The sequence below is a fragment of the Chrysemys picta genome, chromosome 3, assembly GCF_011386835.1.
Source record: "Chrysemys picta bellii isolate R12L10 chromosome 3, ASM1138683v2, whole genome shotgun sequence".
Taxonomy (NCBI): domain Eukaryota; kingdom Metazoa; phylum Chordata; order Testudines; family Emydidae; genus Chrysemys; species Chrysemys picta.
The window spans coordinates 108,534,489-108,561,185 of NC_088793.1; the positions used below are offsets into that span (position 1 = coordinate 108,534,489).

The window sequence follows — 26,697 nt, forward strand, 5'->3', positions numbered from 1 at the left end:
GAGCTAGGAAGAAAGGTACAGATTTCCCCCACAATCTACAAGGCTTACAGCCCTAGGGTTGCTAGAGTATTCAGCAGGTCCTCTACAGAAGGGAGGGTAAGTGCATCTAAGACGTGCAGGGGACCAACTGAAAGGCTCCTGCTCCCTTAGCAGGACTTGGCCCAGAGGAAGATGATGAAGATAAATAAGACAAAAACATTTTAGATTTTTTTTCCCATTTAGACAAGGGCTTTTCCCTCACAGATTATAAATCCAGAAAGGACCATTGTGATCATCTAGTCTGACCTCCTGTATAACAGAACTTCCCCCCAAATCATTCCTATATAAATTAGAGCATATCTTTTAGGAAAACATCCAATCTTGATTTAAAAATTGCCAATGACAGAGAATCTACCACAACCCCCGGTAAGGTGTTCTAATGGTTAATCACCCTCCTGGTTAAAAAGATGCCTTATTTCCAGTCTGAATTTACCTAGCTTCAACTTCCAGCCATTGGATATTGTTAAACCCTTTCTCTGTTATGCAAAATAGATTGAACTCCTTAAGTCTATCACTGTGGGAATGTCTACACTGCAATTAAACACCCACGGCAGGCCTGTGTCAGTGGACTTGGGCTATGGGTTGTTTAATTGCAATGTAAACCCTCCCCCCTCATAAGGTCTCAGAGTCCAGGCTTCAACCCAAGCCTGAACGTCTACACCACAATTGAATGGCCCCATTGCCCAAGCCAAGTGCTCCGACACGGGCTAGCCGCGGGTGTTTAATTGCAGTGTAGACATACACTCTAAGGCATGTTTTCCAATCCTTTAACCATTTTTGTGGTTCTTCTCTGAACCCTCTCCAATTTGTTAACATCCTTCTTGAATTGTGGGCACCAGAACTGAACACAGGATTCCAGCAGTGGTTGCACCAGTGCCAAATACAGAGGTAAAAAATTTATCTATTCCTATTCAATATTCCTCTGTTTATAAATCCCAGGATCGCATCGGCCACAGTGTCACACTGGGAGCTCATATTCAGATGATTACCCACTATGAAACCCAAGTCTTTTCCAGAGTCACTACTTCCCAGGACAGAGGCCCCCATCCTGTAAGTATGGACTACCTTCTTTGTTCCCAGATGTATACATTTACATTTAGTTATCTTGCACCCAGTTCACCGATTCAGATTGCTCTGAATCATTGATCTGTTCTCTTCATTATTTCCCAGTTCCTCTTCTTAGTGTCATCTGCAAGCTTTATCAATGATGAATTTATGTTTTCTTCCAGGTCATTGATAAAAATGTTAAATAGTGTATGGACAAGAGTACATAACTTCTATTTCTGTTTCAGGGTGAAAGCCAGGTCTCTATTTAATGGGTGTTGGAAAGAAACGTTCTCTGGGGACAGGTTATTTCCTAACTGCCCACTGCAGGGTCTCTCACACCTTTCTCTGAAGCATCTGGTACTGGCCACAGTAAGAGACAGAATACTGGACTAGATGGAACATGGGTCTGATGTTGTCTGGAAATTCTTATGTTCCTATACAATAAAAGGCCAAATTCAGAGGCCACATAACACATAAATGGTTATGTATGGGTAACTGGGGGTAAGTGGTGTAACTTGCACCATTAGGAGACAGAAGATTGAGGTTGAAACAGAAACCAGCAAGAGGCAGTAAGAAGTTATAATATTACATGGTGAGGGGCTGCTCTATCTTAACCCTCTTACAACCTCCTGTTGGCTGCTTTTCTTGCTACAATCTCACCTTCCTATCCTTGAATGGTGTCATTTTCACCAATTTATACTTCCCTCCCACTACTGATGTATAATGTACACCACCATTTATGTCATCTCTGAATCTACTCTAGAATCTCCAAAGCAAATGGAGTAGGCGCAGTCTACACATCATCTCCACAAAGGTAAGGGTTAACGTTTTATTGACAGTTACTGTAGGCAGGCAACTTGGCTCCTAATGCAATTTTTTTTTCCACAAAGAAGACCTGTTTGGCTGAGAACTACATCGCCATAGGCACGGCTTGTCCTATACACTGACATACATCCTCGTTGTTTGGTGAAAGGGCAGGACCAGTTAAGTGTCTTGTATAATTAACATTTTGCTTTTTCATCTATTGATCACATATCCTACCCTCAGCCCCAGTCCCCCTCTTATTTAATTTATTAATATGTATACTGATCTTGCTGTTACACTGAGAAAGATCAGACCCCCCAAAAAGAGGCCAACAAGGTGGTCTGGCTATTATTATTTTTATTACAAGGGGAGAGGGGATGTGATGGGAGAGAAGCTATAGTGAAACAGATCAGTTTAACAGGGATCCTCAGGTTAAAAGATGAGAAATATGAGATAGCTGCCTGACTGAAATAATAACTAGAAGATATTAACTAAACTCAGATTTCATCGTTAACAGTACTCAGGTTTCCACTGCCGATCTTACTCTATGCTTCAAGATGCATTTAATATTAACCTCCTCTTTTCACTCTGAATTGTACTAGCACCAGTAGGGAAGGCCACTTATGGTAAACAAAAATGAACTGCAAACACTGCAGTCAAAACACACGCAAAACAAAAATGCTTACATGTGCCCAGAGCACTCTAATCACTCAGATTTTTTCTTTCCTACAAGAAAAGGTGAAGCTAAAATATTTCAGGACACTTACTAGATTGTAAGATCCTTTTGTTCTATGTTTGTACATCGCCTAGCACAATGGGGTCCTGGCCTATGTTTGGGGCTCTTAGCTGCTACAATATTATAAATAATAATAATAATACTGCCACCACATAAATTCCACAGCTGAAACTGCACTAGGAGATTGCTTCTACTCCCTTACTAGACTGAAGCTAGACTTGCAAAATTACAGTTCTTCTGATGCGTCTTCTTACTACATGAGAAAGGTCACCTACACCTCTGCTAGACTGAATTAAGCAGCTGCCTCAGTCATGACCCAACTACTACTCAGCAAGAGACCCTTGTTTGATTCTTTTCCCCTACTGCAGCTGATCATCTGAACTAAACACTTCTCTTGCTCTCTAAATTTAAGAAGAAAATTTTACTTCTGATTTATTTCTGGTATCTTTGATAACCCCAAGCACTTGGATGCCACTCCCCCATGCCATTCCTACACCATGGATCCTAAATAATTGCTCTACTAGCACCTCCAAAGTGCTCCCTGTTCATTAGAACAAGCTAGACGAATTGCTGTTCATATCTTCACAAGCTGGTACTATTTTATAGCATGAGACTATTACAGATGTTTGACCCAAAATTCAGCCTCTTATTTCTGATCTGTAAAACTTCAAAGCTAAGAAGATAGTCTGTTTTTCCCCTCATAAATTTTCTCAAAGCAGATCAAGTCATATTTCAGGATAACAATTTATCTTTTTCCTTGATCTTGAGTGCATTGTAGAACTAATTTTAAGATGGGAACTGACTTATACTCTGAATATATACAACTGCTTAGTAAAGTAACAGGAGTGCACTGAGAACTGCTTTGCAAATAATTATTTAAAGAACAGTTCTTCACACTAAGACTACGTCTACACTGCACATGCCTTGCAGCAGCATGTAGGGTATGTATAGCCATATGCGGCAGTGCAAAGCAGTCTGTGTCCATACTGTGATGTGTCGCTACATGTCAGTGAAAAACTCTGGCAGTAAGGAGCCCCCGCATGCCCTCTTTTCCCTCTGCTGGAGTCTTTTAGGCCTTGTCTACATTTCAGAGTTTTATTGGCAAAGTTAAGCACACAATCAAAAACTGGTAAAATTACATCACTTGTGCTTGTTCACGCTAAGCCCCTTCTGTAGGCAGAGTGCATCCACACTTGGTGCTGTGAGAGCAGTGCACCATGGGTAGCTATCCCAATGTACTACTCGCCACCTTTTACAGCTAGGAGTTGTGGGAAGACAGAGTGGATCGCAGTGCATCATGGATGTGGGCTCAACCTCCCATGATGCAGTTCTTTCCATCCCAGCGTTCCATGGGCTTCTGACTGCATTTCACGGCGTTTTTCAATGACCCCTGCTTACTGTGCACCTGCCATCTCTGTCTGAAAGGATGGATCCCGCACTGCTCTCTACTGTAGTGGTCACCGTTATGAACACATCGTGGATGGGCATGCTATATATCATGAGCTTCCAGTCTGAACAGGAATCAGGGTTGCCTGACCTGCTGTGTGCCATGGAAAGAAACAACACCAGATTACTTTTGGCATTCATGAGGCAGCTGAACATGGTGGACTGTCACTTTGGGCTTGCGAAACAAACACAGAGTGGTGGGATCGCATCGTTATGCAGGTCTGAGATGATGAACAGTGGCTACAGAACTTTCAGATGCGCAAAGCCACCTTCCCTAAACTTTATGCGGAGCTCGCCCCAGCACAGCGGCACAGGGACACCAGAATGAGAGCTGCCTTTCAGTGGAGAAGCACATGGCGATCGCAACTCCAGACTGCTACCGCTCAGTTGCGAATCAGTTTGGAGTGGGGAAGTCGACCATTGGGGCTGTGTTAACACAAGTGTGCAGGGCCATTAATCACATCCTGCTATGAAGGACTGTGACTCTTGGCAACGTGCAGGAAATAGTGGATGGCTCTGTGGCAATGGGATTCCATAACTGCGGCAGGGCGATAGCTGGCACGCATATCCCAATTTTGGCCCCGGGCCACCTTGTGATGGAGTACATCAATAGGAACGGGTACTTCTCTATGGTATTACAAGTACTTGCAGATCACCCTGGGTGTCTCACTGACATCAACACGGGGTGGTCCAGGAAAGTGCATGACACATGCATCTTCAGGAATACTGGCCTGTACAGAAAGCTCCAAGCAGGGACTTTCTTTCACAACTAGAAGATTCCAATGGGGGATGTTGAAATGCTCATAGTGACCCTGGGAGACCCAGTGTACCCCTTACTCCAATGGCTCATGAAGCCGTACACAGGAAATCTGGACAGCAGCAAGGAGCACTTCAACAACAGGCTGAGCAGGTGCAGAATGACCCTGGAATGTGCCTTTGGCAAATTAAAAATGTGCTGATACTGCCTTTATGGCAGGTTGTATCTAAATGAGGAAAACATTCCCATGGTCATAGCATCCTGTTGCACGCTCCATAATATTTGTGAGGCTAAGGGTGAAATTTTTCCTCTGGGGTGGAGCGCGGAGGCAGATCACCTGGGTCCTGAATTTGAGCAGACAGATAACAGGGCTATTAGAGGGGATCAATGGAGGGCTATTCAAACCAGGGAGGCTTTGAGGCAACATTTTGATAATGAGCCCCAGTGATGTGTCTTTCAAGTATGCTTTGCTAACTTGCTGCCTTGCATGAAAATTGTGATGATTCATGTGTCTTTCAGAGAGTTTGTTTTTATTAAATACCAATTAACAGCATACACAAAAGGCTTGGTGGGAAGGGAGATAACAGTGCAGGGCAGTGTAGGCTCTCATATTTGTGTGTAAGTCCAGGTATCATTTTGGAATCTTTCTGAGGGGGTGGAGTGAACAGGGTACTGAGAAATTCCGGGAAGTTGCAAGGAATGTGTGGGAGAAGTTTGGAAAGGGCATGGAGAGCAGTTCTGTATCGGCTGCGGGGAGTGGGGTGGCAGAGCACGCGTGTGTTCTGCCTGGAGCATGATTAGGGACTTCAACATCTTTGTTTGCTCCTCCATCACTTTTATCATCCACTCCTGGTCCTTTATAATGTGCTCCTCACTCTCCTTTATGTCCTGTTTTTCTATTTTAAATTTTTCCTTCAGGGTCTCTCTCCACTCCCTGCGTTCTCTTTTTTCGGCCTCTGAGAATTGTAGCACCTCTCAGAACATGTCCTCTTTGCTCTGCCTTGGTTGCTTCCTTATCTGGCGGAGGTGCTCCACCAGTGTGTAAGAGGTTCCTCTGAAGGGCACAAGAAACAATACACAGAAGCATGACTGCTAGTTCACGCACAGTAATGAATCACTCTAGTAAAATATACCTCTTTTAACATACCAATCACTTTCTCATTGTCCCTTGGCAAGCACACATCTTGGCGAATACCCTAAACATGGTGAGTTCGGTCTGGGTGGGAGGGTTGGGCATTCAAGCTGAGGCAAAGTGTCTAGGTGGTTTTTTAAGGGGATCAATGTAGGTGACTAGGGACAATATTGTAAATTCTGCCACTATTTTCCACAGGTGCGGGGTGATTGAAGCTGACATATCACTCCGGGATAAACAAGGATGCACAGGTGCATCTCCTGCATGCGTATGGGTTCAGACCCAGTCCCTATGCTGCTCGTCTGTATGCCGCTTTTGTACCTGCATAAGTGATTACCGAGTAGTGCAGGAAAGTTTCCTACAATGGGGGAATGGAACAAAACAGCTCTGCCAAGGAACCTTCAGCAGAGGATTGGGGAGTATCTGCAGGAAAGTTTCCTAGAGATGTCTCTGGAGGATTCCCGTGATATCTCGGTGTGCATTAACACGCTGTTCTGCTGCATTGCTTAACTGCTCAGGGGAATGTGGAGCACACTCAAACACAGCTATTTCTATCCCTTCACTCACTTCTAGAATATACAAAGCAAAGGACAACTCTATCAAATGTTCCCTCAAATTTTTTACATCCATGTGTGGAATGAAATTTGTTATGCGGACCAATATGGAGGCGATGTGTGGTGGGGGTGGGGCTTAGGGGTTCAGAGTGTAGGAGGGGGCTCAGATCTGGGGCAGAGAGTTGGGGTGCTGGGGGATGAGGGATCTGGATGGGGGTGTGGGCTCTGGGGTGTGGCTGGGGATGAGGGGTTTGGGGTGCAGGAGGGGGCTCAGGGCTGGGGCAGAGGATTGGGATATGAGGAGGTGAGGGCTCTGGGGGGGGCTGGGGATGAGGAGCTTGGAGTGCAGGCTGCCCCGGGGCTGCAGCGGGGAGAGAGAACTCCCCTCAGCCCTCTCTCGCCGCAGCAGCCCGGGGCTGGGGGAGAGTGCCTTTCCCCAGCCACGGCAGCTCTGGGGCTGGGGCCAGGGGAGAGACACCTCTCCCTGCCTGCATGGCCCTTGACAGCCTGCTGCATGGCCGCGCAGCTTAGAGGGAACCTAAGCTCTACCTCATATAACCAAGCAGCATCAACTCCAAAAGATCACTTACCAGGACTCTCCTCTCCTGCATCATGCACACCAGAGACAGATTGCTAGGACTGGCTACACCCTTCCGGAGTGGAAATGAGGTCTGACTCATCGTGCCACTGAATGATACAGGTGTGTGCTCCTCATCGTCCTCCAACTTGAGCTCCTTGTCCACAACTTTGTCCTCGGGGTTAGATCCACTGTCCGCCACCTCCAGGTATCCACAGGGCTCTTGGCGGTGGGGTCACTGCCAAGGATGGTGTCCAGCTCCTTATAAAAGCAACAGGTTTCCAGCGCAGTACCAGAGCAACTGTTTGCCTACCTTGCCTTCTGGTATGCTTGCCTCAGCTCCTTTACTATCGCATAGCACTGCTGCGTGTCCCATTTGTAGCCCTTATCACACAAGCCACGAGAAATCTGACCGTAGGTATCGAAGTTCTGACAGCTGGAATGGAGCTGGGACTGCACAGCCTCCTCTCACCACAGGCCAGCAGATCCAGCAACTCGGATGTGCTGCAAGCATGAGAGCATTTACTGCGGGGAGCTGCCGTGGGCCACTGGGAAGGTGTGATGTGAGCTCTCCATGCCAAGCAAACAGGAAGTGGAATTTCCAAAATTCCCAGGCCTTTAAAGGGGGAGGGGTGGATGCCTGTGTACCTGGATGAGGGGCAAAGGAGTTTGAACTGCTGACCAGAGTGGTCAGGATGGGCATTGTGGGATACCTCCTGGAGGCCATTTACAGTGACAAAACCAAGCGCGGTGTCTACACTGACAGTTTTTCGATATAACTTTGCCACAAAAAGATCTATGCCTCTCTTTGGGGTGGTTTTCTTTTGGCAGCACAGCAGGAGAGTTTTGTTGGTAAAAGTAGCTTTGTAGTGTGTAAACCTCCACTGTTTTATTGACAAAACCTGACTTTTGTTGATAAAACTATGTAGTGTAGTTCAGGGAGCTGCTGAGGCTTTTCCCCAGCTCCTCCCCAATCCCAGAGCCTTCACTGGTTTAAATAGGAGTTGAATCAGTCCAGTCCTGCAAGATGGAAAGCATCCCCTTGAGTGCTTTCATATATCACTCACTTTGACGGGAACTGAGAGCAGTCAAGCTCTCTGCAGATCTGGCCAGCCCATGTGGGCCTTTTGGGTGAAATGCCAGGCACCAGTCTAGTCGACACGAGTGCTCCAAGGACAGAAGATTGTAAGGAAAATGCAGACAGTGTGTTCCTCAGTCTTCAGATCTAGGAGGGCCTGAGTAGCAAAATCAGCAGGGCTGGAACGCCCACCATCCCAATATTTCTTTTCTCCATTTTGGATCTCCCCTTGTTTCCAGCTCAAGAGCTGCGATACTTTTAGTGGGAAGGAGGGTGAATTGTTTAAAATCATATTAAGCTACCTCGTGCAAACAAATTACTTTTTCCTCGGAGTCCTTCTGTTTTTCAGTGATATTTACTCGTTCCTCCAAGTCTGTCATTTGTGTGGCCAAAGGCTCCAATTTGTTTTCCACAATGTCCTCCACATCTGCACGTTGTCTATCTCCCAACTGACTGAATCCAATAAACGCTTCCTTTAATAGATTCTTCCTGACTCACAGGTGTGGGGGAAGCTGACCTGCTGCAGCATCAGGAGTTTCTGACGCAAGTTGGGCGGCTGTGGTTTGGGGTTTGACAGATTTCAGTGTGGCCTCCTTTGTTTTGGCCCAGGTTGTTGAAAATTCTTAGAAGCTCACAAGGCAGTACACTATAACTCCATGTCAATCTGCAACTTGATTTTGATTTTAGCTAGATAAATAGTTAGCATTATTCAGTTTCAGTACAGTACTCCACACAAACACAGCCATCCAGGCTCCAGCTTAGCTCCACTTCCACCCACCGCTCCCAGTTTCCAGCATGTCACATTCCAAATCTAAAAATGTCAACGCAACATAAGGTCATGTTATTGCACGGTGCATTTTGCTCCTTCCAAGAGCTACCGCATCTTCAAAAATACTTCAAGTATAAGAGCAAGAAAGTTGTTTACAGTGAATTTCTATCTGAGTGGGAGTATTTTCCCCAAGAAGCTTATAACAAGGACAAAGTATATGACTCTATCCTACATTTGGTAAAATTCACACCAGGTCTACTTTTATTTAATAGTTCAATGTCAGCACTCAATCTCCCTTAAGATGATTTTTTTAAAATTGAGAATTAATTTGTACACTTTCCTTGAATACTCATCCCACACTACTTTACATTCATTCTGTCTACCTCATGCCTAGAAAGGCTGAAGCCATCAGATTTCCAGCTACTGCTGCCAAGTCACAAAAGTAAGCAGGCTAACTGCATCTGACATTGTCTTAGATGTAGATAACTTATATGGGCATATCCTAAGTACAACTGCTGCATCGTATTTTTAAAAGGTTAGATGACCAGGTCCATACTTACTGAACATCCATCAGTTTCTTTTACATGCTTTTAGGAAACATAATTTTGAGCAAAAATAAATAAATATTTTTTTTAACCTACAAACCAACGTAGATCAAAGCAGAGGAATGTTGTTTTTGCTCCTTAATTTAAACAAAAATAAAAATAAAAAATGGACTCTGCTTTAATTGGAGGCAAACACTATGCAATTCCATTTTTGTTTTTAACGTACACTGTACCTCTGACACCAACCAGAAAAAGACAATGTAATGTCCTAATCTTCCTGCCCTGTGTGACTATCAATGCACATTTAGAGACACTACTAAAAAAAACCAAAACATGAATTGCCATATAGTGACAAATTAAAACAAAATCACACAGATCTGTGTATTTTCATCTAAATGCATCCCCCCCGCATCCCTCCCCCCCAGGGAAATAAAGTTCCTGTAGATAACACCCTGACAGCAAAACTGCTATTCTGGTATATAATCTGCTAATATCGTAAGATTTTATTCAAAATATTTCAGCGGCCCCAAAGAGGTACTTGGAAATTGCACACACCCTAAATATGCCAGGGTGTTGATTTATTTCCAGTAAGGGAGAACTGTACTTTGCACTCATGTAATAGCAGAGTCTTAACTGAACTAAACAACTGGCTTTCAAAGTGATGGACAAGAGATTTGATAATGAATACAAGAATCCATAACCAAGTTGAAATCTCAATGCCACTCTGATTTAATCTTTCATTACAGTCTTTTGTCTTTATCTTACAACTCTCCAGACAGCTGAGTGATCCATCATCCCTCCTGAAACTGACACGAATAAGAGTTCAGCAGCACCCTCTGAGGAGGACAAAGCATGGTCTCTTGGCTAACAGACACCATCAACAAGTTCTATTTCCAGCAGATGTTTTTGCTTTGAAAGCCAATTAGACTGTTTAGGAATCATTACTCCCTTCCTCTCAGAAGCAAAAGCAAGATCGAGATCCAGCAGCTAGTGTTCAAAAGTAAAGTGCTGACCTAGTCAGGATCACATTATCTGGTTATGTGGCAGAAACAAAAAAGCAGCATAGTAAGGGAATATTACAGAAATGGTAGGAATCATATGAAAAGAATAAAGAGAGAAGATTGAGAAGGAAGATGACTAGACCTTAGTGTTATTCCGGCTCATAGATTCTCACATTTATATATTATTATCTAATGTGGTACCTTACTGCCAATATAGTTAAAAGGTGGGCTTTTGGGTGTCTGTGCCAGTATATTAATGTTAAGTTAGCGGCAAAGGGAAGACGATGATGCATCATGGGAGATGTAATCCAGCCAAGGAGTTCAGCCCATAAAAGAGAAAAAGAAGCATGGAAGCACTTGAACTACCACTTCCATGAGTCACTGCAGCACATTAAGAAGATGTAGTTGAATGTTGAACTGACTTGAAACACAACATTTTGGTTCAGTTCAACAAACTAAAAAGTTTTGATTTGGATCAAACTGACCGAAAATGAAATATTTCATTTTGATTTTCACAAAGAAAACAGAAAAATGTTAGCAAAACTGGAAATTTGCCTACAGAAAATTTTGATTTTGTGAAAACTGCATTTTCAATCAACAAATCATTTTGACAGAAAATTCCCTATCAGCTCTATGCCTGACCCTCACTTTGAATAGTCTGAAAACAGTTCATGTCAGAACGCATACATTCAGAATTCCCACATTGGATGTGTTACAAGATTTAGACCCAGATCCTACAATCATTACCCATGTGCTTACTCTAAGCATATGAGTAACAACAATTTTTTGGTTTTTCTTGCTGAAATGAAAAATAAAAAAAGTTTGTTTTGGGATAAACAAAAAGTGTCAATTAATTCTGGGGGATATTTTTTACCCTATTTTGTATTTTTTTAGTTAAATCTAGCTAAATTTAGAAACAAAAGAAATGAAAAGTCAAAATGTTTCTCTTAGAAAATGTCAAAATGAAACATTCTGACTTTTTTGGAATTTCCCCCACACCGCCTTTTTTTTTTTTTTTTTGGCCAAAACTATTCACCAAATTCACAAACAGTTTTGGTCAATCCCAAACTGTATTTTTCTGCGATTAAATTATTTAGTGAAATAATTTCACCCATCCCAATGCAAATCACATGCAGCTTCATTACCACTAAGCACAAGAAAACTTTTTCCAGGTGTGATTCGAGTCTAGAAGTCCAAGCCTAGAGCTGTCTCAATGCTGTTGAAGCTTTCCTAATTAAAAAAAAAAAGAAAATAAGAAGTTGTATTACAATCAGATTAGCAGAACTTCTGGGTGCTCATCTGCCAGCTAACCTTTGACTTCTGAAAACGGTAAAGAAACCAACATAAAGGTGAACCTTACACGGCTCAGGCAGAGCAGGCTGCTGAATCTGTGGTCAACGCTGGCACATAACTTCTGTCAGGAAGTCTTCAGCACTATGACATGCTGCCAGTAGGCATCAACATTCGGCCCACTGGGAAAACGCAGGAAATGGGTGGGAGAGAATACAGTAAGCCATACAACTAGGATGGATGACGGGGAATAAAAATAGTACATTTAAATTTTTGGTTTTAATGGGGAGCAATGTGCATTTTGGGGGAGGGTTAATATTCTGAAGTAAACAAACAAAAGGGAGCAGACCAAAGTCAGCTCTGAGGTAAGTGAGCACAACTCCACGCGGGGATTGGGTCCACTTACACCACAGCTGAAGTTGACCCAAAGTATTCTATATTGATTAGCTTGGTCAATGCTGTCATATACGCATCTCCTGCCTGACAACATAAATATTGCAAGTCTGTTTGGATATATTAAATGCAAATAAATTAAAGTAGATAAATGGTCCAAAGATGATGGTCTTGATTTACTGGTACATCCAAGGACTGCACAGTGCAAATCTGAAGAGAGCGTGTGTCATAACTATAAAGGGAAGGGTAACAGCTGTCCTGTGTACAGTACTATAAAATCCCTCCTGACCAGAGACTCCAAAATCCTTTTCCCTGTAAAGGGTTAAGAAGCTCAGGTAACCTGGCTGGCATCTGACCCAAAGGACCAATAAGGGGACAAGATACTTTCAAATCTTGGGGGGGGGGGGGGGAGGCTTTTGTTTGTGCTCTTTGTTTGGGAGTTCGTTCGCTCTTGGGACTGAGAGGGACCAGACATCAATCCAGGCTCTCCAAATCTTTCTAAACAAGTCTCTCCTATTTCAAACTTGTAAGTAAATAGCCAGGCAAGGCGTGTTAGTTTTCCTTTGTTTTCTCAACTTGTAAATGTACCTTTTACTAGAGTGTTTATCTCTGTTTGCTGTACTTTGAACCTAAGACTAGAGGGGAGTCCTCTGAGCTCTTTAAGTTTTATTACCCTGTAAAGTTATTTTCCATACTGATTTTACAGAGATGATTTTTACCTTTTTTCTTTAATTAAAAGTCTTCTTTCTAAGAACCTGATTGATTGTTTCCTTGTTTTTAGATCCAAGGGGGTTGGATCTGTATTCACCAGGAGTTGGTGGAAGGAAGGAGGGGGGATGGTTAACTTCTCCTTGTTTTAAGATCCAAGGGGGTTGGAACTGTATTCACCAGGAGTTGGTGGAAGGAAGGAGGGGGGATGGTTCATTTCTCCCTGCTTTACGATCCAAGGGGTTTGGATCTGTATTCACCAGGAAATTGGTGAAGGTCTCTCAAGGCTTCCCAGGGAAGGGAATCCACTTGGGAATGGTGGCAGCGGACCAGGTCTAAGCTGGTAGTTAAGCTTAGAAGTTTTCATGCAGGCCCCCACATTTGTACCCTAAAGTTCAGAGTGGGGAAGCAGCCTTAACAGCGTGCAAAGAGGATTTTAAGCCACGGTTCCCTGCGCCCCCAGTCCAATCCTAGTGCCATTAGGCACCCATCTGGTCCCTGGCATAAATGTGAGCAGCCTGTGTTCTGCTTGAATTTACAATGGCTGCCCAGGGCGCCCCCAAGTGGCCACAACAGCCACGGGGGATCAGCCAAGAGTAAGGGCGCCCCAGCTACACACTGTTCCGCTGCCACACCCCCAAAACTGGTAGTCAGCAGAAGTGCTGGTGTATGAGCAGTTACAATTGCTCTATGCCACCCACAGAATTCCTTGACTGCAGCCAGATCTACCATCTTTATTGTTGTTTTGTACAGGAGGAGTGGCACCATTGGAGAAGTGGGGCTTATATCATATGTACCGAAAGACATATTAGTATTGTTATAAAAATTGCAGATGTTGAGAAGTTACTAGGTGCAGCATGAAATTCTGAGATCAGCTAAAGAAACCTGTGCTTCCTACTTAAAAGGAGCTAGTTGGAGTCGTTCAAACCACACTGTGTGTGTGTCATATGAACCCTAGCAGTTGTGCAACTGATCGTTTCATGTGTGTCATACAGTCTTCCCGTCCCCATTACACCTGACTTCTCTTACAACTGTCTTCAGAGAGGAGTATTCCTTCGAATAACACATTGACAACATACAATTATAGGCACACAGCAGAATGCAAATCCTACTGACACATGCACATTTTGTTTTCCTAAACTTAAATGAAGAAAACACATTTTTGGAGTCGAACATCCTGAGGAGTACCGGCCATGCTTAAGAGTAGCAGCAGCCTCAGGTTACAAGACTGGGTTCTCCTCTCCAGTGTAAAGCAGGGATAACTCCACTTAAATAAAACCAAGGTAAGTGAGAGGAGAGGGACTCTTCCCCATACTCTTCACATACCTGTTGCTATCATACAGCTGCTCTGATGTCGTTTACTATTTCCTGTGTAGTACAAACTGCATACCACTTCCCCTATAGAAAAAATAGCCTAACTTGTTCTTAATTGACTATGGAAAGAAACACGCTCATATTTTCCACTAGCCAAGCTTGAAACCATTACTGAACTAACCTTCATTAATTTTTCCACAACATTTTGCAGAAATGTCAGGAAACAGCTGCACCAGAAATGATGAACTGTCCTTATCACCGGTGCTTCATTAGATAACTTTACATTATACATTTTTTCTTCTTTTAAAAGTCTAAATCCATTTTTGTTGTTCTTTTGTTTAAGATGCAAATGCACAAGTCTCTCTTCAACAGTAAATGACTGTCTGTGTTTAGCAGTGCACACACATTTTATGAATGGCAGAAGAATTTGTACAGTTTGGAGCTGCATGTTTCTAGGAAAAGATTGCTTCCTGCAGATTGCTCAGCTGTGTCTTTCTTGGATACAACTCAATGAAGTTCATGACTTAAAATCAAATTACATTTGCCAGTCAAACAGCTGAAATTCACTGCACATGCGTGCGCCTGCACACACACACACACACACACACAAAATCTACTGAAAAACATGGTGCTTTTTCTTTCTCTCTTTCCTCTCCCATTTTTATCCCCTTTGCCATCTCCTCTTTATTTGAGCTATACCATGTGTCCCAACCTATCAACCAATGCATTGTACATTTCTGGCAAAAACAAGTGGAACAATACTCCTTATGACTCCAAGTATGCAACCACTGAGAATCTATAAAGCATCAGTACAAAACTGAGTGCAGCCATCTGGAGATAGCTGCTAACTTGGATTTGAGATTCCTGGCCGGTTCAAACATTTGCAATTTCTGAACTAGTTGGCAACGTATCAATGGGTCAGGGGAAGAAGCACCATCACATGGATTTCCCTAGTGTACTGGTTTTGATCCATTTTTAAAAGGTAAGTTTGCAAACTTTCTGACAAGCCCTCCATGAGACAGAGCATGGTTCAAAGGATTATTAGACCGCATCAAGAAAGTTACGCAACATTATTGGCTGCAAACTCTTTGTTGAAAGTATTAATCCTGTTGAAACACTTGATAATATTTGCCACATTATTGTATGTTACAGCATTCCTATGTAAATGTCACTGGAGGATTTTAAACTGTTATAGTGTATCTCACATACGCCTTGAGGCTATGGACCTCTGAACCTGTAACCTTTGGATATTTTCACAGGAGATTTATAGTTTTCTAGCATATACAATACTGTGTGTGTGTATATATGAATAGGTACATATGTGTAGTAAGGGTTCTGTAAAGTTAATCCTATCAGGTGTGTCTAATGTTTAGTAACCTTGTTAATACTGTCAGGAATAAAATAAAAAACATTTGTTTTTTGCAGAAATGATAACTGGAGGTAAGAGAACATTAGCTACCACTAGAGAGAGAGAGAGCAATTTATCTAGATAGTATAAATGAAGAATAGCTCACATTGGCTACCACAAAATGTATTTTTGTTTGTTTGTTCCTGTTAGTTTCACTTAATCCCTTTTTATAGAAGTGTGCACTAGAGAATATGATTCAGAGACAGTTCTATTCTCAAAGAGCCAGACACTGGTGCCCTTACTCATTGCTGAGTAGCTCTATGAGTATTTTCACTGACTTCAGCACGTGCGAAGTTATCAGAATGTGGCCCAGAATTTCTAAGCTAGGAAAACTAACTAGTTAATTAGTACAATGAAGGCTACAAAAAACAAACAAACCCCACACCAACAAAATTTACCACATTTGCTTATATGGCAGTATTTGCAGTACTCTGTTTTCTAACTCTAAGTATATGAAATACTGCCCCAAAAATCCAGTTTTCTAAAGCACTCAATTTCATAATACAGTACGGAATTTCTCCTTCAGAATATCCTTATCTGTTTCTAATTTGAAAGCAGTAGGTCACAGTGCCAAAGGATTTCAGGGGCTACATGCATCCAATATATAGAATGTTAATGCACTGCCATCTATCACTCAGCTGTCCACCGCCATACAATGAAAGTAGCAAATACATAAATTTTATATTGATATAGATGAAGCTAACTCATTAGGTTTCATTAAATAAGTCTGGATATTTTTGTCATTGGCTGAAATATAGTAAGTCCATGAAGAAAAATTACAGTACAAATACACAATCATGTATCTTGTTGCAATTACAACACTGATATTGCTTCTTACAATCATAAGGAAACAGCTTCACATACATTAAACATATGAAAGGTACATACATTTTCTTTCAGATCTTTCAGCTAACTTAGTTCCTGTGCAGACTGCTGTATTGACAGCCCTAGAGAACGGTGTCCTCTATTTATTCACAGAACAGGCGTAGCACAGGATGTGACAGAACAAGCTTCCCCATGCTGCCCTGCCAGTATGCCTCAGAGCCAATCTGGAGTAAGAGAAGGTAATTCAGTCTCCATGACCATTCAGTACTTGGCCTCCCTGTTGAGACTGACAAGTTGTGTCAACTGTGGTGCCAAAGAACAGTTCAGCCACACGAGGAAAGGGGGTTAGTCATTTCATTCTATGGGAATGCTCAGTCTGCAGACAGCTCTCCCATTTACCTCAAGTCTCAATGACTTACCCCAGACTCCTCATGTTTCAGAGTGCCATTCCCCTATCCTAGATATTCAGGAGGCCAGCAAGTAGATCCATTGCTCCATGAACTCATTCAGTGGTTTTCTGGGGGAAGAGGAGGAAATCTGCATGTCCCCGTCTTACAGTAATAATAGGACTGGAAAACATCGTCTGCTACCACTTCTATGCCCCAAGCTCCAATTCACTCAACTTGGGCTAATGCCAATATGGGGAGAACGAAGCCCAGACCTGCTGTCGGCTGTAACCCCCAGACCCACCAGAACAACTGGCAATGGGCAGTCTCACCCAGGACCAGGACCCAAAGGGGAGACACCTTGATCCCCCAGGGGCTTCCAGGGTCTGATTCGCTATCACTTTACCCTTTGAGCACAGTGTGCTATATCTGGGCAAAGTATGTGTCAAATGCTTTGGGATCAGAATGGCAGCATTTGACACCCACTTTGCATCAGGGTGGATTTGATTTAAATCACTAGTCAGGAAGATTCGATTTAATCATGGGTTTCTACATACAAGTGCATTCTTGTTGGTTGTTATAACCTTAATATATATTCTTCACAACTCAGAGATAGATGTAGGTTTCATTTTTAGAAGGTACACACTATACATTTTTAACAGTGATTTATTTTGAAAACTTTTCAGATTAGTTTTACAGCTATATCAGAAAATGAATGATTGTTTGGTTATTTCATTTACCAAAGGTAATTGAAGCAGATATTTATGAAGTCATTGGGAAGTGAACTATCTCCAATTCAACAGGTTAATCATTAATATTTGGAGGATTTTCTTGCCAAGCTGTATTAGGAGGAGAACACCACCAGACAGACATTTAAATTGTTTTATTTAACTAAAACAACAACGTTAAGTATTCTGGATTTTTTCTTCAACAGCAAACGTATAATATTTTAACAAAAAAGCATACGTCCCTCACTTCTCACATTTATCTCCAGATTTCTTCTCCTTGTCCAGATCTATTCCTCCCCCAACAATCTTCTGTTCATTGAACTTTTTGAAACTTCACACTTTTAGAGAGAGGTAAGGGACTGACTCTGTGTACACAAATTTTCAGAGGGACAATAGAGTTGAGGTCTGTTATTTCTCACCTATATATATTATTTATTTATTTTAAAACATTTTTGCTGTTAACAAGCATGTTACCTCTGGAGACACAAATCCACTGTTTGAGAACTGCAAAACTAAGCATCTCTGATGGTATCTTCTAGACTGAGCACTGAGCCCCTTTGAGTAGATAGAAAGATTAACCTAAATAATCTATACAGAAGCCTGTGGAACCCCATAAGATTGGGTCCCTAATCCATGAACTATTGGAACTTATTTACAAAACTTTTCTTAAACATTACATGGATATATTATCTCATACTATAGAATTAGAATTTCTAATCCCTATTCCATGATGAGATATCTTTGAGCTATAATGTATCTTAATTAAAACTATCTTTGGATAGGTTTTTTCCTCAAAAAGCATTTTATCAAAAAAATTTAAATTAAAAAATCCAATTTTTTTGATTTTTTTAAAAAAATCATTGATTTTTATCCACCCTGCTTTGCATTGGCTTTGGACAGGTGTAAATGACAACAGGTGTCAGGCAGCAGAGAATCAGGCCCAGAATCCTCGTAAGAATGCTCAGACAGCAAAGAGCACCTGGATCCTCCACACCACACAGCACCAGAGCCTGAGCACTTAATATCGCACCAACATTTCAGTTTCCCCCGGATGGGACGGCCATCACCTTCCAGGGGGTATCTGAGGCTGCAGGCTTGGTAGCATTGCATGTACCTGTCCTGAGGGAAGATATGCTTTCCTGGCCCCCCTGAGCCAGCACTACAGTAAGACTGCAAGATCTAGCCCTTATATCAGGCAAGGAAGAGTTCAGTTTGTTAATAAGAATCTTTTTATAGCTCACATACCATATTTACTACCCTACAGTTATTAAGTGTTTACTTTACTATCATTAGCACACAGGGTAACAACACATATTATTACAGTACCAATAGCATAGCCTTAAATACCTTAACTGAGAGCATCTATTCTAAAATTCAGTCGCTCCCAACAAAAAAAGCAAAGTATGCCATTATCAGCCAACTCATTATCAGAGAGAGTTTTCAGCACATGAGAGAGCTACAGCAATAAAGGCCCCAATTCACAGAAGTGCCATAAAGTCTCTGGAAAGATTTATGTTACAACCCCATTTCAAGGACCCGCCACGGCCCTCCTGCATGCTAATGTACAACCCTCACCCCAAATCAACATTAGCTCTATTTGCCATTCACATTCTGCCCTGTTGGTGCCCTTTCTCTGTGCTATGATAGTGAGTCAGAACACAGCCAGGACTCTGTTCTTCAGAAAGGAGTTCCATTTATTTTGCTTTCATTTTTATTGTCAGCGCTTTCCCAACTGCTACTGCTCTCCAACCTTTTGGGACACTGGGTGGGGACAACAGAATAGGTAAACACAGCTTGGGTTCTTTTTTTCTAAAGTAATTCCACAGGCCCTCTGGATGAGATAATGTGTCGTCTCCTGCCCACATCCAGCCTGCTCAATCTACACCCCTCTCCTCCAGCACTGACCCCAGGCTGTGCAAAAAGGCTTCTACTGGTTCTAGGAGGAGGGAAGGAGGAAGGGAACAGTGCAAAACAGACAGCTGAGCTCATCATCTGTGCGGAAATGGAGAGATCCACATGCAGAGTGTCTTCTCTATGATCTAGCATGATTTGGGCCCAAACCTCAAGGAAGTTTTGGGAACAGTTCAAGGAATGAGTGAAGGTTCACATAGCTCATCCTCATTTAAACCCTCCCACTGATGCACAGAATAAAACATAATTTTCTCATAGGTCCAGGTCTCTTGATACAATATTGACAACTCTGGCGATTCTATGTCACAATATTTGATATTTTTCTTAAAGTCCCATCTCTGTAGTCATGTTATTACATGACAATCCCAGCTTTCATTATTTTTCAAGTATGTTTCTGGCCCTCATAATTTCAGAGAAGAATCCTGAAAATTTGACTTATCTGAACCCTACAAGCTCAAAACCTGAAAGGGCACATAAAAATCATCCAAGAGTTATTGTTGTCAAATCTCATTATTTTAAAGCTAATGTCATGATTTTGGGGGGGACTGACTCAGACTTGAATGCTTGTGGATGGCTTTACTGATAGGAACATAAAAAAAAGATTTTCTTACAGTCACAGGCCTATGATAGCAATGAAAATAATTTTAAATGCATTTTGTAATGGACATGAATTTTTAGACAGAATTAATACATAATCTTCTGAACTATTGACTACCCTGCCTGATGTGATGGGTAACTCCAGAACTGCAGGGGATCGCTATGTACAGGACACTAAGCAATAAGAGTTCCTTTACCACAGACAATGTCATAAACAGTGCACTGTAATTGCTCAATGAATTAAAGGGATATCATCAGTTTATAATCTGGTTAATTTAAAAAATGAGTTATAGGTATTTTCAGGTCCTGAGTCTCCCTGCCAATTTTTGTGGTTTTATGATCACATTGTCCTATTTGTTTAAAAAAATGTTCTCCCTTGACACTGTGTGAAAGAACCACATACCGAGGGGAAAGTAACTGATTGATTATGCCGGGAAAATTGTGAAAGTGCTGCCAAATGCACTAAATCAACTAACTCAGAAAACAGAGTAAGTACTTTTTCTTTAACCTCGTTCAGTTCTAGCAATAGTTGGTGTTACTTATAACAAAAGTACGTGAAATATTTAGACAGAACACAGTGTAATTTGCTAGGGTTGTGAGTGAATTCCACATAAACCTTATAAGACTGAAAAGAAATGTTCACCCAGCCTGTACAGTCAGGCCCATTGCCACAGTTAAATCTAAGTGCGTCCTCTGTTATTTTTCTCTTACCTGGCTGATGATGTCAAAGGTGCAAGTGAATAATGGTTCCAATCAAGGCAATTTGGTTCACTACTCCAGTAAATATGGCTCTTTATGATCGTCTCCACCTATTAAGAAAACAAATTAGAAAAAAAAAAAAGGTTTTAAAAACTACGGAAAAGCCAGCCTGCTGTTTTATTTGATAACATAATGGCATTGTGATGTTGGCTGTATAAATAAATACAACCACCACAATGAGTCAATCACTGCCATTTTTTACAACATGTAAAGGGTTTTCTCTGTGTGTAATATAGTACAAACCATTTGTATCTCTGCCGGGGTTTCCAATGTGCACTGGGTTACAATAAACATGGGAAATTTCTTCAGTGCTGACGACACTTGATACATGGGGCCAACAGGTACATAGATGGATGCATTTTCAAACACAGGCACCCAAATTTAACCTGCAAAATCTACACAAGCAGGCAGTGCATGCACATTCAGAAAGTATGCAAGTGCATCACAAGTGCATCTATACTTAAAACTGCCAACTTCAGTAGGTGTACCTAGTTCGGAAAATGTGGTGCCCAAAACCAGAACAACAACAAAAGCATATTTTAAAATAGTTTTTAAAACCCTATTTGGTTGTTGAAACTCCAAGTTCTCTCATTTCTGCTGCTTTGCCTTGCAGCCCTGAGCTTTAAAAACAGCTTCATTTTTTAAATTCACATTTTTGCTTTGTATTAGCTATCTTCAGAGGAGAAAGCACCACTGTATGTTGTGAATTTCCATTTCATACTTCAACTCACTGACTTTAAAAAATACACCTTCTTACTCAACACATCTGCTCACGGTGTGTATTCAGATGCAGATCTGCTGACGTTATTGACAAAAAGAAGTTTTTACTGCTTTCTAGAATTTATTCATGCTTGTGCACCGGTGAGAGAGTGAACCTGAGTCTATTCCTGAGCACAGCGCTTCAACCCAGTAGTTAACTAAATTCCAGTTGCAGAGTTAAATGCTTCCTATTTACTGGGAGTGCCAGTGCATACAGTGAGGTTATTTAGGGTACACTGGCAACATGCCAGAAGCCTGAGAATCACATCTAATTTGCATACACAATGGAGTGGATTACAACTGCCTTGGTTTTTAATACAGTGGTGCTGCCTGCTGAGGGGTGGCCAGAGGCTGCTTCATGTTTGGGACACATTTACTCCACAAGATACACTCTGGCCATTCCTGTTTTAGGACCTGCTCCTGCTCCCATAGAAGTCGATGGCAAAACTCCCATTGACTTCAAAAGGCTTAAAGGGTTCAATGACATGATTTTCCATGCTGTATCATATGCAGTGTAATACCTAGACATGATGGGATGGGCTAAGGACAGGATTTCCACTGTTATGAGAATGCAGATGTGGTTTAATTGAAGCACAGTGCCAAAATCCAAAGGATGAAATAGGCCTGGAACCAGTTAGTAATAAAAGACATATGCTTATGTTTTTTTTCTGTAATGTTTGCTATCAGCAACAAAAACAAACAGGCAAATGATAATGTGTTACTAACCAGTAATGTAAACAGTGGTCTATGCAGGCATTTGAGCATATAAAAAAACCATATGTTCTGGCTCCAGACCCTTACACTTTATAGCATCGAAATAACTTTCTAGGAAATTAATTTGGATATAGAGTCAAGGAGCTACTTTTGAACTTTTGAACTGTCAGGGCCCAATGAGGTTTTAATCTTTATGGGTGAAATCCTGGCAACATTGAAGTCAATGGCAGTGGGGCCAAGATTTTACCCGACATATTTTTACAGTGTACGGCAGAAAAAGTTCTAGCAAGTAAAAAAAATAAATGACATGGCTCCAGATTACCCCATCCTGCAATAAAACCTGGGTGCCCCTATCTACAGCATGTGTTTCCCATAGTAAGATAAGGATAAATTCCAGCTTCCCTTAGAAATTCCCTTAGAAACATGGCCATTTCATTCTGTGGAAACAGGGCTCACTGACTTCACTGACGCTTGTAGAACTTGCAGAGAGTTGTTTTTAATTAAAGTTCCCCAGTGTGTCGTAAATATGCTTATTTAATCCACATAGTAAAAACAGTGGGCTTAATTCTCATTTACACTAAATCCCCTGTATATCGCTCTGGCACTAGTAAAGGAGACTTAGTGTAAATAAGAATAAAGCCTAGTGTGTGAAAGATGTTATTTACGATGCAAAACCAAACCAAACACCACACTGCTGTCCCCTCTCAATAGCTGCAAAGGGAGTATTAAAGCTGGAATCACTGAGGAACTCTATATTCTGTATTACTGATTTCAAATTTGCCTTTCAAAATATGGGAGCCAAACTCTTCTTTCATGTATACCAGTGTAACTTCATGGACTCAATGCAATTGCACTGACATAACTCAGAGGAGAATTTAGGGTCTGATCTAAATGCCAAAGACTCCCGTTGACTTTGGTTAGAGATGGATCAGGCCCTTAATCCATACCTTAGAAAGTTTATTCCTGCACTTCTTACTTAGACAAAAATCCCAATGAATGGAAGTTTTGACTGAAGAAAGATGGCAAGATTTGGTCCATGTTGTCCTTCTGAATTTCCTTAATCACATCTTAAAAGAACACTACAGTTAAAGTATAGTACGTGCTATGAGGAAATAGCCAAGCCATAATGTCAGTAACAATCCCAAACAATGCATGTGTCCAACAGAATTATACTGTCCAATTAAGGCACCAAGCAGCATTGTTGCCATACTAAAAAACAAAACTTTTAATTTGTTTGGATCACTTAAACAACTAAAAGATTAAAAAATGTGCGTAATCACTGCTTTTTTTTTTTTGATAGCATGATTAAATAAGCATGGGTGTACCCATCCTTTAAGAACTACGCACTGGACATGCACAGCAATACAATAATAATCTGATAATTTGCTAATATGTGATCATACCTGCTCAACATTTTCTAATCTACTGCAGTTGTTTGCGAACACATACACTAAGATTAAAGACACCTTTTAACTCCTCAGAAGTTAAATACAGTGGGAGAAGCGAAGCATGGCTCATTGCTCGTAATCTTTTTTCAGTTTGAACTTTGTATCTCATAAATTTAGGGATTAGTTTTTACACACAGGCAGAAGTCCACTGGTAATAACTGTTACTGTCTGCTTCTGAAAGACTTTTTCTGTCAGGTTACTTCCCACACCGCCCTTTGGGAGTTCCACAAACTATTTTATAATTGATAAAGCTGCACCTCGGTGGCAACATAAAAATGTATCAGGAGATTATGGCATCATAGTCACAGCTGACCTTAAAGATTAATTCCTTTGGTGGATAAACAGGAGCTGGGACTTTGGTATTACCTCTTAAACTCTCTCACTGCACTTGACTTGTAGTTTGACAGTCTTTTGTATCTTCCACCTTGCAAAATATTTTAACGTGACCCTAAAGTTTACTGAAAACAACAAATATTCTGCCATTTATTACTTGAAGATTTTGGAAAAGTCCAGTAAGTGTATGCAAGTACCTCAAAAGTGCAAAAGGAAATCAAAGCCCTGTCTACATTACGACTGCAATGCTGTTAAGGAAATTTACAATTTGGTTCTCCACAAATTTGGTTGTAAACTTGGATCCAATTTCTAGTGTAAAATAGACCTTCACACTGTTTCAAAACTTGCCTAAAGTCTTGAACTGACCGGGTTTGTAACAGAGTGAGGGGCTAACTAATTTCCTTTGCTGTATTTGTACGGTAAGTGGCGTTTGAAAGAGATTCAATAAGGATTTCCAAACATACGCTGAGTGTTTGGACAAATTTAGACACTATCTTAGTTTAGGCCCAAAATATATCCTGTCATCAAATTGTTTGGTACATGGCTGGATAGCTCAGGGCACTAGTAATTGCATATGTCTCCTGTTTCTAATCCAGGGGTTCAAATCCGTCTCAGAAAGGGAAAACAGTTTCATTTGCATAATCAGAATCACACGACTGCCATTCCTTTGATCTGGTTGATATTTTTAATGAAAAAGTGCATTTAAAACACAAAATTAACAGAAAATATTTAATTTTTTCAAAATGTTTTGGTTTGGGGGGGGGGAGGGCTAAAAAACAAAAACCGGGGTGGTAGGGTGGTGAGGGGAAATGCAGTTTTTGAAAACCAAACTCTGAACATTTTGTTTTCACTGTGAATGGCCCATCCTCATTCCCCTGCTGTGTGAGACAGCTCAGGGCCCATATCAGTGTGTAAGGGGTGTGGACCCATTCTGCACAAATATTCTGCTGTCATCTCTCTCCTATAGAGAATAAACATCGCACTTGCAAAGCATTCTGTGCCTTGCAAGCTCAGATGAGAGAAGAGAGGGTCTACAATTTGTCCAACTGTGATTATATGATTGTGATTATGGTGCATTAAGCTTCAGACACCAAACACAACCTCAGTAATTTTGCAGTTATCACCCTCAAAACAAGGTGCAATTAATTAATTACACAATTTGATAGCGGCAGTAACTGAGACTGGAAGTACAAAGTTCTTGACAGCAGAGGAAGGTAAAAGCTATGTCACACTTTCACTTAACTTCACATGACCAAATGGCAGAACATATCTGTGTTTTACATTACACGTGATGCTCATCCACTGATACCGGCCTATCTTCATACTATACATGGTTGAGTCAGGAAAAAAAAAAAAAAAGAAAGGCAACACTGGCGCAATGCTGTAATATCTGTGTTGTAAACAACATCGGGAAATATTTAGATCTTTTTTAAAAGCCTACTGGAATTGTAAAAATATTAATGGAAACATTTCTATTAGTCCTTAGGTTCTGTAAAAACCTAATCTTGGGGCCAAATTTTACTTGAGAGTGTCCACTTACATTATATTGCCCCCCAATGTTTACATTCAGGGGTAAAAAGCTAATTCATTTGATTACATTAAAACGTGCACTGGAACCTTTGTGACTGAGTCTTTTGTAAAATGTCAAATGCAAATTGCCTGTACACTCTCTTTCTGTCAGCAGTTGCCCACTGTGCCATTTTCTGGCTGACAAGAACACTACTTTCATGCTACTATAGAGGCTAGATTTTTTATTCTAGCGAAGGTCTAAATTAGTACTGTAAGAGCACATTCCCCTAACTATAGCCCTGTAACCTCAGCACAAATAGAAGTTTAGATGTTGACAGCCGGGATTCATGGCTTCACTATCCAGGCTGGAGGCTTAGAGACAAAGTGATGGCTGACATTGTGTCTATACACATCTGGCGATCATCTGAAAGTGGGCAGGCAAGCGAACATGTAAAGGTATCAGCAGAGCCCATTTTAGGGCACCACATAAAGCTGATGCTGTAAATCAGACAGACTTTTTTTTTTTTTTTTTTTGCTGTGCCTCTCCTCCCCCGCAACACCCTCTCATCTGGGACAGAAAATGGCTCACGAATGGGAGCAGGCAGGTCACCCGCGGGGTGGTGGCAGGCCCCAGCTGGCTCCATCCACGGAGGAGCCCATGGCAGTGTAGAGCACACCAGGGTCTCCTCACTGTGCAGGCCTGGGCAGGGCAGCAGTGGGGAGAATGCGCAGGGAGTCCCAGCAGTCAGGGATGGGAGACCGGGGAGAGCAGCAGGCTGCTGCGGGGGTAGGAAGGGACTGATCAAGGCTGCACTCCCCACCCCCCCATAACTGCCGGGGCTCCCTGTGCACTGCCCTGCCCTAGCCACCCATCCAGCCGCAGCCTAATGCCCCACCTTGTGCTCCCCTGATAACCTTGTCCAGGGGGCACACCCCACAGTTTGAAAACCAGTATGGTAAATGATTCAAAACAGAGCAAGTAAAGCCTATCCAGGATACCCTGAGGAGCCTCTACAGTGAAGTGCCTTTGTTTGTGTGTCCTCCTCTAGATAGGGTAATTATCCAGCAATACCTCTTAGCTGATGACACATAAGCTTGTGGGGGCAGGGAGGAGAGAGGGGAAGGTCACC

The 26,697-nt window shown here is 41.8% G+C and overlaps 1 protein-coding gene across 9 annotated transcripts in view; it reads right to left on the reverse strand.

The window, feature by feature from the left end:
• The window catches only part of HIVEP2 (HIVEP zinc finger 2), a 156,888-nt gene that overhangs the window by 36,667 nt on the left and 93,524 nt on the right, over positions 1-26,697 (reverse strand). For 6 of the 9 annotated variants that reach the window (XR_010600107.1, XM_005280387.5, XM_042848208.2 and 3 more), the window contains exon 2: positions 20,757-20,854. The gene's annotated coding sequence lies outside the window, so the exon portion shown is untranslated. Of the gene's footprint in view, positions 1-16,842; positions 16,941-20,756; positions 20,855-26,697 lie in introns of all 9 variants that reach the window. The other 3 variants (XM_005280392.5, XM_065590301.1, XM_065590300.1) reach the window with 1 other exon arrangement.